Here is a 14,617-nt window from a genome sequence, read left to right as displayed (position 1 = left end):
ACGTAAGGCCCATCGGCCATTGTTGCGACACGTCCACGTGATTGCCATCTTGGTCCTGGCAAGTAAGCTCCTCATTAAATGAATTCAAGTGAACGGTTGTTTCATTTAAACAGGATTAAATATAAAACGTTGTACAATTTTTGTGTGTGTGTTTTAATATTTATTTTATGGTTGAATCAGTTAAAACTGTTTCTTAATTGTTCAATAACCACTGACAGACAATCGAGTGCTTATTGGGATTAAAGTAAGTTAAAAACATAATGGGTGGACAAAATTACTGTCAAAAGTAAAGTAAATTCGGGTGGGTTCTGTTTTTTTTTTTTTTTTTTTTTCTTTGTTCGTTTTTTTTTTTCCTGTGTAACACAATAGATATTTATATTATAATTCTCTGGTTTAAAAGGTGTCCCTATATAAAGTAGTAAAGCCTAATTTGTTGTACATCAAAACATCCATATTTTTTATTATAATGTAGATAAAAATGGCACAGAATGTAGATTTTACTCAGTATTTTGATAACCATCGTCATTTTAAAACACCAAACAACAAAAACTAACACGATCACAGACTGAGACCTGCGTTTGTAACTAGAAGAGACTAATGATGGAATTAAGCTTTGTTCAAATCCTGCATATTTACATTATAAATGTATATTAATATACGCTGTGCCTTTTTAAGAAAAATAAACTCAAAATCAAATGTAGAAACAAATGTTCCCGATCCCATGCTAAGGCTGCAGGTCAGTGGAGAAATAGGATTTACATGCTTTGGTTTCTGTAAGGGCTTTGTTCTAATTTTCACAATCAATACCTAAAATGTTGCACAACATATCTGAACATGTTTCAGGGCATTGTGCAGTGTACACCAAGACATGGACAAGATGATGGCGAAACTGGATGTGACTGAAGCGCTGGAGACCTGGAGGTCAACTGGTGGTGGTAGCAGTAACAGAGGAGCTGTGGAACCACACACTTCACAGCACTTTCCTACAGCCAATCTGTAAGCTGTTTACTAAACCTTTTTGTTGTTGTTGTTGCTCATGGGGAATATATATGGTAAAATATTACATGTTTACTGGTGAGTTATCAGTCTGAAGTTCCCTTAGATAAAATGTGTCCACAACCACACAGAAACAACTTATTTTAGAATTATTAACCCCTGTAATGAGGTGTAGATTTATTTATTGATCTTCTTCCTCTTTTTACAGAAAGTTTCTAGAACTGTCAGCATGATGAGGATCGCGAGGAGACCAGAATGACTGTACACCCTGAGGTGGTTGGATATGTACACATCAAAAACACTAATTTAAGCAGCTCAGTACAACTATGCTTAGTAGAGAAAACTGTTACTTGGTAAAATGTTTTCTGTATGTTGTGCAATGAGCAGTATGTATCTAAGTGTGTGTGTGTAAATATATAGCTTACAGGTAGTACAGAATTATTACAGTACCGAATGCAAGTATGACGGCTATGTCCCACAATACACCACATGGGATGACGTGCTTTCCCAAGTTCTCTTAATTGTTTGATCAACACCATCTTGTCCTTTTTGTCTTTTGTTGACAGGAGTGAAATTAATGTTCATGCAAAGAAAATGTTTTTCTGAAGTGGTTTAAACAATAAGGGACTAAAGATGGAAATTAGCTTTGCTAAAGTCATTCATAATTACATTATAAATGTATATTAATATGCAAAAAAAAAAAAAATCAATAGAAACAATCCTTGTTCCCTTCATTGTTCCCTTCAGTGACTTAGAAAGATGGGATTCATATGCTTTGATTTCTGCAATGATGTTCCAATGTTTACAATCAAAAACTGACATGTAGGAAAACACACTTGTAAATGTTTCAGGGCATTGTGCAGTGCACACCTGAAAGTTGGCAAGGTGATGGAGAAACTGGTTGAACTGACTGAAGCTGTGGAGAACAGATTGGCTGCAGGAGCAGTAACATCAGCAACTCTGCAGCAGATTCCTACAACCCATCTGTAAGTTATTCACTAAGCCTTTATTGTTGTTTTCATAGATTTGAGTAAAACAGATCTAATGTGCATCTTCATACACTGTTACTACTGTTACAACCTGGGATCCACCACCACCACCTGGAGGCTTTCAACATTCAGAACCACTGTGATAAATATCCACACATTGTCCCTATTTTAGAAAAAATGATAAGGCTGTATGTTAAACTTTATGGAGCCACTGCCTTAGTCAAAATATGTCTGCAAACACAGGCACAAACAAAAAACAGCTGTACAAGCCGCTGTAATGAGGTGTTTCAAAAGTTTGTCAAAATATTTTTCTCACATGATCTAAATTTTATCTGTTTGTGATATTGGCTGTTTTAGCGTGAGGTAAAAAGGATCCACAGGAGTTTGGAGGATGGGCACAAATACAGAGGAAATGAGAGGTAAGACATCTAATACCATTTAGTAGTCTGTAAGTTGATTACAAGACATGTATTTTCTATGCAGCATCACCTTGAGTGGTTACATATTCATCAGATCACAGACTAATGATGCTTTAGTCCATCTTAAATTGACTCAGATAAAAAAAATAATGGCACTTTGATTTTACATAGCCACTAACGAATTTTCAGAGTAGATTTAGTATTTGTCATGTTTCATGTTGCTTTGTTGTGTTTTCTATGATGTAATCTGCAGATTCACGTCTGAGCACAACTCCGGTGGCACAAATTCAATGTTGTGGACAATTGCAGATGAAGAGGAATGTGACACCTCTTTGATCAGAAGTAAGTTATGACTCTAAAACTTGTTTAAGGTTACTTCTAAAAATAATGCTTATCTCTCCAAAGAAAGACAATTCGTTGAAAAGATCTTTCACATATTAATGTGTCACTTTTTGTGTTTGTAGGAGCAACAGATACTTTGAGAACATCAGGAGGGAATCTAAGTTGTCAGAAGACAAAGTGGAAGAGGATCGGAGGGCCAAAGCTCTCAACAACCGAAGACATAGACAGAGTTGAATCACTTATAGATTTGTTTATTTTTAAGATCCTTTAGAATGCATCGGATTTGTGATTTGCTTTTGTATCACATTACATTGTTGTAGTCAGCAGTTTTATCTCTGGATACAACAGCTGAAATGTGTTGTATGAACTGTGCATAAAGATGAACTCTCTGGCAGTGCAGAGGCAGTAAAATGTTTTATTATGTTCATTTTTTAATGTATACATTTAAAGTGTTCTCATTGACCTATAAATGTCATTCTCCATTGAGAGTAATATCTAATGTTTTCTGTTAAAGCTTTTCAATTCACGCCGATCTGCTGCTCGCTCATCTTAACCAATGAGGAGTACAGATACCTGGAACGGGCGCCTGCATGCATGACGAGCGACGAGGAGACGGACACTGAAGACAAAGACGTGTGGAAAGCATATCCACCTGAATGGAGGGCAACAAGACTCATGGATATGTTAGAAAGGTGTCAGCACCACCTCGTTGACCTACAAAAGATGTCCTCCAGGATGGTGCACCGGAGAGTGCCCAGTGGTGTATATAGCCAGAGGCAGCCGCTGAGAGGAATCAGATCCATTTATTTGAAATAAAACTGTGTGCTTTAATTAAGAAAAAAAGAAAAACATTGGTCTGTTTTTCATGTCTGACATGTTTTCATTCAGCTATGCAGTTTTGTAGATGCACCTGATTTATTAGACTGCTTCATTCTGTTCTGTTCCCACTGTTCAGTTAATAATGCTGATATTTTTTATACAGTTTAATCTGACAATGTCATTTTATAAATGCTTGCTGAAATAGTAATGTGTAATTTGGTCAAATGATTTGTACAACATGATGATGGTACACAAACCAAGATTAAAGACTGTCACATTATAACTTTGATTGTGATGTTTGAAACTGACTGGGTGATTTTAATGCCTGCTAAGATCTTAAAAGATAAGAACTAGGTTAGTACTTTTACATGCCAAACCATATAATTAATGAAGAGAACCATTAAATCAGACATATTGCATAAATGAAAAATCCGCGAATATCCCGCAGGCATCTGTCACGGATGTTCGACGTATTTCCCGTGATCTGTGAACATGATCCGCCAATGATGCGGTCAGTATCCAAGGCGATCTAAAATTGGATCCGCGAGGGATCACATGAACACGCATCTTGTGGATACCTCGCGGGTGAAAATCCGGGGTTTTTGGATCTTTAGTGGTCCGGATCCGGAGGGATCTAAAAATAGGATCGGTGAGGGATGCGGCGGGGATTTCCCCGTATCTTGTCCGTATTTGCGACAGTTACGGACAGATAGCGGTATCAGATCGCTCCGTATCTTGGTACTTTTCGTCCAGTGTAGAATAAATTATATAATTGTTACTGGGCTGATCATAAAACCCCGGTCATATGCCCGGGTGGTGGTGGAGGAGATGACAGAAAATAGAGGGGAAACTTCTGAGTTGGAGCAGAACAAACTTCATCCTGCTCCTTTTCAGACTCTATAGCAACTGTTACTTTTTTATTGACTCTGATAAATTTGTGTTATTTTTTTGTTCGAAAAAAAAAAATCAATCAAAAGTATGGACAATATTTCAGTTTATTTCTCATATAGTGGGAAATAAATAAAAAATAATCCATTCTAATAGAGGAAATTACTAACTGTATAGATCAGAAACTATTAGCAGCAGGGTTATTCTGTCCATGGTATTTTCATTAATAAATTGGAGCGGTATGGGATACGAGGGGTTGTGCTGAAATGGATTCAGAGCTATTTCACTAAAAGGCAACAGTATGTGATGGTTGGTGAACACAAATCAGATTGTTTGGACATTGTTTGTGGAGTATATGTGGAGTTGTATATTTAAGGGTTGCAGAGAACTCTTGTAATGAATGAACAGTCATTGATTGCTGTCAAAGCAAACAAGTATGCTCTTGATTAAAGAAAATACCCCCATATACATGTTTATATTTATTCTCTATCTATTTTTTCCAAAAAAAAATTAAAATAAAATTATGATTATAAAAGGGGGGCAGGAATAAATAAGTTTTTAAACTTCATCCTGCTCCTTTTCAGACTCTATAGCAACTATTACTTTTTTATTTACTCTGAATAATTTGTGTTATTTTTTGTTCGAAATAAAAATTAATCAGTCAATCAAAAACATGGACAATATTTCAATTTATCTCTCATATAGTGCAACATAAATAAAAAAGAATCCATTCTATTCTTCACCAGATTAAATATAAACCCATTCTTTAAATAAACTACTCTCTCTTCCATCACTACAAAGCAACATGGAATTCATGACTGTAGGTTTTACTTCATTCACTTCATCTCTTCACAAAACTATGGAACAATAAAAATGTCTTCTTCCTGACAAATATCTCAATATTTGTGTCATCAAACATGCTGTTTCTTACGATCGTCATATCGCTGCTGTCGGGCGCAAACCACCTGTGTCCAAAACTGTTATTTTTCAAGAAATGATTAAAACTGTCTGGTTTTTGTAATAATTGGACATAATACCATCAGACTTGGTATTGTGTTTTACATTATCGTCATATATTTGATTGTGTCATTACTTTATTAATATTTTACCCAAATCAAGCTTACATGGAGTTAGAAGGTTTCTTGCTGATGTAAAATGGATAAAGGAGGTTTTGTCACTGATTATGACGTTGCATCAGCTGCAGAATCTCATCAACATGTTATCATCAACTTACAGGTTGCAGTTTATTATTAACTATTCTGTGCTGTCATCCTGTTGCTTAATACATTTGGCTTAAATCTATTATAAAAGATAACTGCTATTATCAGGTAAATAACGGACTAAACTGCACTTCAACCTACCGTTTCACACCAGCAGTTCTCCAATTCTGCATCTCATGTCTCAAAAGAAATCTTTATCATTTATGGCATCTGTTTAAATTAAAAATTTATGCATTTATAACATTGTTCATTTTGTCAAACATTGTAATGTTGCAGCTGCAGTGTTTGCAAACAGCTTGAAACATCAGTTGATTCTCTTCTACAGTTGAGTGACACAATTACCAACATTTGACTCAATATTGCCACCTACTGATGAGTGAACAGAACTGAATGGATATTTTAATATGTTTTTATTGAACATTTGAACATTTCATTGAACATTTACTGAACACATGTGAACAATGAATAACAATAACACAACAACACAATTCAAAATGACACATTTTTATAAACACTAAACAGGTTCTCTACATAAAACACAATCTGACAAACTCGCCATTTCAAAACACTAGAATTCCAAATAAAACTGCACCAACAATATGAACACAGTGACTCTGAATGATTGTGAAAATAACATTGGTACAGTTTTATACAAAAGATGAAAACATTCTGAACAATAATTGAACAGATTCACATTCGAAATTGTGATAAAAATGTTAGTTTTTTTCCCTGAAATAGTAAAACAACAAATCCACAATAAACTCACGGTAAAAAAATACATAATTCATGGGAAACATTATGTGTGTGTGTGTGTGTGTGTGTGTGTGTGTGTGTGTGTGTGTGTGTGTGTGTGTGTGTGCTTGTGTGTGTGTGTTTGTGTGTTTGTGTGTGTGTGTGTTGTGGAAGAAATGTTAATTATTGTGCTCTATATATAATATTATAATGACAACTATAATTACTTCCTTTACTATATTCATTTATAAATTGTATTTACACTGGTTGTTACTTTTTACATTGTACATTTTTACTCATCATGCTTTTATTCACTTTTAAGGTTTATTCTCTTCATGTACATGCTCTGTTAAAAGTTCACTACGAGGGTAAGATGACCTTTATCTGCTCCTTCCTCAGACCCTTAGTCAGACTGGTTCTGGTGGAGACACAACTATGTGACGTTGTTTTGACGCCAGCTCTTGGAGTTGTGTGTCCACCCAAGGTCTTCAGGAAGGAGGATTCTTTCTACAGAAATGTAGAACTATTGTTTTTCCTCTTGCCTCCCCAGAGTCTCTCCTGACTTCACACGAGTCGGGACGACTACTCTCATTACTTGCAAGTAATTCTGTATTCAATACTTCTCCTGTAAATAAACCTTATATACTTTTACTCGTTCCAGACTCTTGGTAATTTTTAAACAACACCAGACCATCATTCTGTTGCTACAATGTTGGACGGGACAAGTTTAAAAAACAAAAAAAAGAAAATGTGAAATTATTTGATGACATTTTAAGATAAAAACCGTTCACAGAGAACTTGAAGCTTGCCAACTAAAACATAAATGGCTGGCATATCATTAACTTCCCTCTCTTATAGGAAATGTAATTTACATAAGAAGACAAATATACAAGCTTCTCAGAATGCTGCTTTATGATTAGTAACAGGTTTTTAATACAATGGTAATAATAAGATAACATTTGCTCATCAACTTGATGGTACATTAATATTTATCTATTCACTTAGAAAAAGCTGCAGTTACACATTTTGTGATTCCAGTTTTCTTATTCTGGTGCTTGTATTAAGTAACCGTCTGGGTGTTATTGACACACAGGGAGAAACTGCAGTTATTAGTTTACATTATTTGTTAGTAATGGTTGAAGGCAACACCAAATAAAATAAGTAAAATCAAACAGAATTTTAGCCAGTTACTTTATTACTTCATAATGGCAGCGTGAGATCTCAAAGATACACAAACCAGCCCTACTTCCCTATGGCATGCATTAACACAAAATAACTTACTGCTATCTCACATTTTGTGGGACGTTAGACATCATGGTTGAAAGAAGCAACACTAGATTGTCGACTGCATTCAGATAAATTATTTATTGGTTCTCTAATGCTGGAACTCTTTTCTATATTTTTCTTTTCTCTTTCGTTTCCTGAGTTTGGCACCTGGTGGTGTTGTTCTGGGTAGATTCATGGTTTGCTGCACTATTTAACACGCCATGCGTTCCTATTCCACACTTGTTAAGATTATAACGATGAGCGTCCAAAAAATGTTTCTTTTCTGAGCTGCTGGACTTTTACAGATAAGATCAATTATGACATTCTTTCATTTTTGCATATAGGATGTCTGAACTAGTTAATGTGCTTTAATTTAATTTTCATTACAAAAAATACAAAAATTACTGTAACACCATCGTAGTGATGAATATTTTTCACATGAGTTTTTTTATGATAAATGAAATTTGTACATTTATTCATTTTTGACCATTAACTAAATTAAAAAATTAAGTAAAACTGTAGGGAATATGTTTCCTATCCTGCTCAACTCTCTAAAAAATGAGAAAATAAACTGACAAAAAGTGATTACAGAACATCCAAAAGCAACATATTATGTTCTCAGAAACAACTTTGTGTCTGAATATCAGTAAATCTCCTCCATATTTTGGTGGTAAATGGGAATTCTCTGGTAAAGTTATTCATACTGAGAGAGGCATCAATTCCAGCTATAAAGAGAAAACACGGCCTGGTCGCAGAAACTTTTCCCTTTGTATAAAAATGTTAACTGACAACGACACCAGTATCTATAAAGTGATTATAATTTAGTATCTGAAACATATCAAATCTTCGTCCAAGGTAGGTCCTTTTGCAGTACTTTGTATTTAGCCTGTACTATACATTGATCTTCTCTATTTATATGTCTGTACTGAGTATTGACCTGGTAGAAAGTGCAAATAAATCTTTGCTGTCTTTACAAGACATTACAAAAGGATGTTTTTTTACACTGCAACTTTAAAAGTAGTCAATTCTCATTTCCTCACATATCTTAAATGAAACATAAAACACACATCTGAACATCTGATGACTGTCTTGTGTTTACAGCTGGCAGCCAGAGGAGGGCGCCATTATATCATGATTGTATCTGATTGTTTGGCTGTTGCAGACATGGTTCCCAGACCAGTGATGACGATGACGTCAGAGCACCACTCCAACCTGACTGAGGGATCCTGCAGCATCACAGTAAACTGCTCCATCCAGGACAACTTGCTGTGGTCCGTCTGTGATGAAGACGGCTGCAGACCACCTCAGAAGTCATTCCACAATTTCAACATCACCGTTTCACTGAGAACAGAACTGTTGTCTGCAGTGGCAACAACCATGTTAGTACAAATAACATCACAGAGAGGATGGAGACAGCTTGTAAGTTTCATCAGTAACTTGGAAATTTAAAAAAACTGTTGGTTTGTCATTCATGCATTTGTGTGCTGAAGTTCAACTTCACGTTCATTTTTATTTTATCATGATTATATTCTTGAATTCCTTATTATTTAATTCCATCCTGGCCTATAGGAACACCTGCCCTGCATGTTTTGGAGGTTTCCAACTCCAGCACACCTGATTCAGATTAATCAAACTCCTCATCTTTGCTAACGAGACATTCATGTGATTAATGTCTGTTAATGTAACGAAACTTCAAAAATATGCAGGGTAGGGTTCTTCCAGGACCAGGATTTCAAAACACTGATTTAAATATTACATAAAGCTTTGGTTTGCTGTATCAATTTTCTTATGTCCGTTTATTCTATTCTATTCTATTCTACAGTCATTTAGCAGACGCTTTTATCCAAAGCGACTTACATTTGAGAGTAAGAACAACACAAGCATGAATTCAAACAAGATGGGACGTCATAATTAAGTGATAGTCAGACCGCTTTGAGTCCAGTTGGACCCAGGTGCTGTCATGTAGTGCTAGTGCAGTGCATATAATTTTTTTTTTTTTTTTTTTAAGTCATTTTATTTAAATACAAGATCACGATTTCATCACAGAACATCAACTTGGTTATAAGTGCACACAGCTTCTTCAGTACTTGGTTGAGCCAAAAAGCTGGACAAATCTTTCTAACTCATTTAGTTAAGATAAATGTGGAAATGCTCCTTAAACAACTGAGTCTTTAGCTTGGTCTTAAAAGTGGATAAGGACTCTACGGATCGGACAGAGTTTGGTAGATCGTTCCACCACCAGGGAACAACAGAGGAGAAGAGTCTAGCTACTGATTTTGCGCCACGTTGTGGTGGGAGCACTAGGCGTCTTTCACTGGCAGAGCGTAACTCAAATCACTGGGTCATTAACAGGCTTGTGCAGAGGTGTGTTGTAGTAGGAGACATCTAAAACCTGCAGGACAGTAGCTCACGAGGACCAGAGTTGGAGACCCCTGTTCTAGACCAAGCCACAACCTCCACCTGTAAAATGTGAAGTCTATGCGGAAGTGCAAAAAATTGCAGTTTACCACTCATCCACTAGGGGCTGGCTCCAAAACAAAGCAAATCCACATAGACTCTCATGTTAAAAAGACCAACTTCACAGCGGAAATAAACATGTTTAAAGCCTGGTACAAAAATCTATTTAAGGATTAATAGGTCAAATTTTTACCTTCTTGAAAACTGTGACTGGGGTAAATTTTTTTCTGACTTATCTGTTTGGATGTTATTTAATCTTGAAATTCGTAATATTATTATTACTATTAGGGGCGTGTCCTTTTGATTGACAGGTATCCAAATATCCGCGGCAAGAACGGAGAGTGTAGCACAATGGCGGTTTTTAGCTGGCTAAAAGCGTAAATTAGCTTTAGCCAACCTACCTTCAATAGCTAGTTTGCTCACGTTAGATCCGAGTTGGCTCAGTTAGCTCTTAGCTACAGGCACCTCAGAGTTTTATAGGTGACAATCATCTACACCCACCTTCACAGTCTCCCTCTCAGCTCCACCTCTTTGCCCATTTTTGGATTTTCCAGGAATGATGATGACGTGATGCTGCCAAAATGGCGACGGTGGGAAACACCCAATGAGCTTCAATTCAGCTCTTCAGAAACCTACGGGTGACGTCACGGAGGCTCCGTCCATCTTTTATAAACAGTCAATGTTCTAGATGAACATTCAAATGAAATTACAAACGACTAGTACAGGGTTATTCTCTTCTCTCATCAAAAGGTTCAATACAACAGTCAAAACATGACTCCTTTATTAATGATGGCATTATGTTGATATAAACAACATAACATCATTTTGTCATTAAATCATTTAGATACCAGTTCACTGTGGTACATATAATACACCAACACCAATATTCTCTGCTAAAGTATGTGTGTTTCACACAAACCACTCCCTCTCTCTCTCATCTCCTGTCTCTTGTCTCCATCTATTCTTTCCTGTTCTTTTTTGCTCTCTACTTCCCTCTGAACATCCTGACTCCTCCCACATCTCTCCTGTTAAAGTGTATTAAAAACATTTAAATTAATGTATCTACACCTTCTTTAGTTTGTCTTTATCTGGAGTAATAAAAGTCTACACTGAAAAGATTGAGGCCATCAGATTTTGTACGTTTATGAACAACATGGGGACATACACCTCGTCCATCCTTTCGTCCATTCATCTTCTATACCAGCTTAAATCAATTCAGAATTCCATCAGCTGTCACTGGGTGAGAAGTGGGGTACACCCTGGACAGGCCAACACAAATCTCAAGGATTACATCAGTGGTATAAAGTTTGGTACTTTTGTTACAACGTAGATCACCTCATGAAGGATTAATATAGTTCATTTTATGTCTTGATGAACCTGTTTGAAATAAATTAATGATATGACAGCTGTTTTTTAAAATTCAATAGTTCATGCCTCAACTGGATTATCTGCACCATGTGAAAACACATAATGCACATTACATTATACTTCAGTCACTTTATGAGCAGAAACATTGCACTAAAAGAAAAAAAGAAAAAATTGAAGCACATCTTTCACAGTTTGACAGATTTTATCTGCTATAAACACACTAGCTCTGAGCTGAATGTGATGCATGAGGTCATTCTTGTACTCACACCTCCTTGTATGTGGTGAAGAACTGGAAAGTTGGCCTGTTAGTTTGTTATCAGGCCCTAGAAGCCTAATAATGTTTGACACAAGAAAACCTTTCATTTAATAATTTAACATTAATTTATTTAACATAACTTAGTAAACAGCGAGCATGTTCACCGCTAATGTGCTCATATGGATCATGTATGTAGTTGTGCTAACTACAAACACAGACACAACTGAAAACTATTGATTAGTAGATCCAAGTCTCAACTGTGATCAGATTCTATACTTTACTTAAGCTGAAGCTGCCTGAGCAGCAGCTACCTGTTGTTTCTTCTTTCTGAGCATGGTTGTTGTAGCTGTGCTATTCATCTATTCATCTATCCATCCATCCATCGCAGAAGACTGGAGCGTTTATCAGCAGCCAAGTGGGGTACACTCTGGACAGGTCAACACAAATCTTAATGATGACATCAGTGGTATAAAGTTTGGTACTTTTGTTACAACGTAGATCACCTCATGAAGGATTAAAACAGTTCATTTTATGTCTTGATGAACCTGTTTGAAATAAGTTAACGATATGACAGCTTTTTTTTTTTGTAACGTGTTTGTACAGTAGAATTCAGTAGTTCATGCCTCTACTTGATTATCTGCAGCATGTTTTCACACTGAGCTCATGTTTCCTTTCTGTGCTGCAGGATTAAAATTGGAAAGTGGAAGTTTCAAGCTAAACAAGCTGCTTTCTGCAGATCATACTGTATTTACTCCTGACTGACTAACTGAAAACACATAATGCACATTGCATTATACTTCAGTCACTTCATGAGCTCTTCAGAATCATTGCACTAAAACAAAGAAAAAAACTGAAGCACATCTTTCACAGTTGGACACATTTTATCTGCTATAAACACACTAGCTCTGAGCTGAATGTGATGCATGAGGTCATTCTTGTACTCACACCTCCTTGTATGTGGTGAAGAACTGGAAAGTTGTCCTGTCAGTTTGTTCTCAGGCCCTAGAAGCCTAATAATGCTTGACACACACACACTCAAAAAAACAACTTTTATTATTTAATTCAATTTTCTTTACTTCACCTGTCAGAGTTTTTAACTTTGGCTGTAAATGCTGTCTTTCTGAAACAAAAATGTTTAACTTCAGCTCAGTGACACATTCAGTCAACGGTTTGGGGTCTAAACCACAATCCCACCACAATGTGAGAACATCTGCAGACTGTAACATCAATACAATGAAACACTGAAATGAACTAAATATGACAAATATAGAGATAAAGATTTTGAAACCAATTCCAGGCAGGTTGGACACTATATACATCCATATGAGAGTTTTTATCTATATAGAGATCTGATCTATAGATGCACCAGAGGAATGATGTGTGGGTGTTGCAGAGGGAAATAACAAACAGAGCTCTGAGATGGAGAAAACCACAGTGGGTAGCAGACAAAAGCACAAGGTATTTATAACAACTGTGGTTAGACTGAACTACTTTAACTGTTTTCTGTGGGGATGAATGAGCTGCTGTGGTGCTACTTCCTACTCTGTGGGGCTCAGAGTAAAGTTCAGGACTGACCTGGATCCTCTGATTAGCTTCTGTTCAGTTCTTTCCTGCCCTGTTCTGTACATTCACCACCCAGGCAGACCAACATAACATAATTAGAACTTGGAATAAACAGGAATCTTCATACTTAGGCAGGTAGTGGAAGGGCTGGTACGACATCCAAGGAAGGGGAACAGGAGCAGAAACAGGTCCATGAGGGTAAGAGCATCAAGGTCCGACCAGGAGTGAGTGTGGTGCCGGGGAGCATAAGGACTGGTGAGTCAATGGGAGACAGGTGTGAGTGATTAGAAGAGATTGACTGTAGTGCAGAGCTGGAGTGAATGGGGCAGAGTGAGAGGATTAGGGATGTGGATGATTAGGGGAGTGATTGCAGTAAAATGGCAGGACAGGCATTGGCTTGATCAGGTGAGGGTGTGACAAAAGTAATACATGCTGATGCTAGCACAGTGTTGTATGTTTTCAGCAGTGACTTCCTAACTCCAAAAGATCTCGGCCTTCTCAGCTAGTGGAGATGAGTTTGGCCTTTCTTGTATAGAGCATCTGTTGTAGGTCAGTCCAGTTTATTGTTGAGGTGAACACTCAGTCACTTGTACTCCTTCACCACATCAGTGTCCAGTCCCTGGATGTTCACAGGTGTTTTGCAAACTAATTTTTCACGATTTCTTTTGTCTGGTGGTTTATGTGTAGGTGGTTAAATATGCACCATGTTCCAGTTCTCCTCTGACACACATCAGACAATGGTGCATGATGAGAAAATGGTGAATAGAAAACTTGTAAGCGGAATAAAATGGTTTGCATGATTTTCTTTAATGATGGAAGATTAGACCCGCTGGGCCTGCTCACCATTGCCCTGTGCTGCCGGTGCCCCTGCCCCGTTGCGCCGGGGGGCTCCAGTCTGGGGGCCCTCTGCTCTGGTCTGAGTGGTCCACTGCTCTGTCTGCTTTGGCCGTCCTGGGCTTGGTGCTCTGTGGACCTGCTGGGCCTTTGGGGCCTCGGGCTCTCCCTGTCCCCCACTGATGCTTCAGGGTGGGGCGTGATCACGGCCCCCTTGCAAGCACACATTTCTTCCTTGTTGCATGGCCTTACACACACGTTCACACGTGCATACTCACAAATGTGCTTGTCTCTCCATCTGCTTCGGACTAGATGTTGCTGATGTTTGTGTGTTGGTACGTTTCTCTGCAGGTACGTTTTATGACTACTGTACTTTTTCATATTATCATTATCCTATTCTCTTCATGTATCATGTAGTACTGTGGTAGTTTATATATATATATATATATATATATATATATATAAATA

The 14,617-nt window shown here is 37.2% G+C and overlaps 1 protein-coding gene and 1 long non-coding RNA gene across 2 annotated transcripts in view; both read left to right on the top strand.

Annotated features, from left to right (window-relative positions):
• Positions 1 to 14,617, top strand: part of LOC121640055 (low affinity immunoglobulin gamma Fc region receptor II-like) — a 201,463-nt gene that overhangs the window by 167,602 nt on the left and 19,244 nt on the right. The gene's annotated exons all lie outside the window — the stretch shown is intronic.
• LOC121640067 lies at positions 2,387 to 2,972 on the top strand. Its single transcript, XR_006010321.1, has 3 exons — positions 2,387 to 2,404; positions 2,658 to 2,746; positions 2,869 to 2,972. It is a non-coding gene; the product is annotated as an uncharacterized LOC121640067 (long non-coding RNA).

The sequence above is a fragment of the Melanotaenia boesemani genome, chromosome 5, assembly GCF_017639745.1.
Source record: "Melanotaenia boesemani isolate fMelBoe1 chromosome 5, fMelBoe1.pri, whole genome shotgun sequence".
Classification (NCBI taxonomy): domain Eukaryota; kingdom Metazoa; phylum Chordata; class Actinopteri; order Atheriniformes; family Melanotaeniidae; genus Melanotaenia; species Melanotaenia boesemani.
The sequence above is the reverse complement of the archived record's forward strand: the minus strand, read 5'-3'. Positions and strand labels throughout refer to the sequence as shown.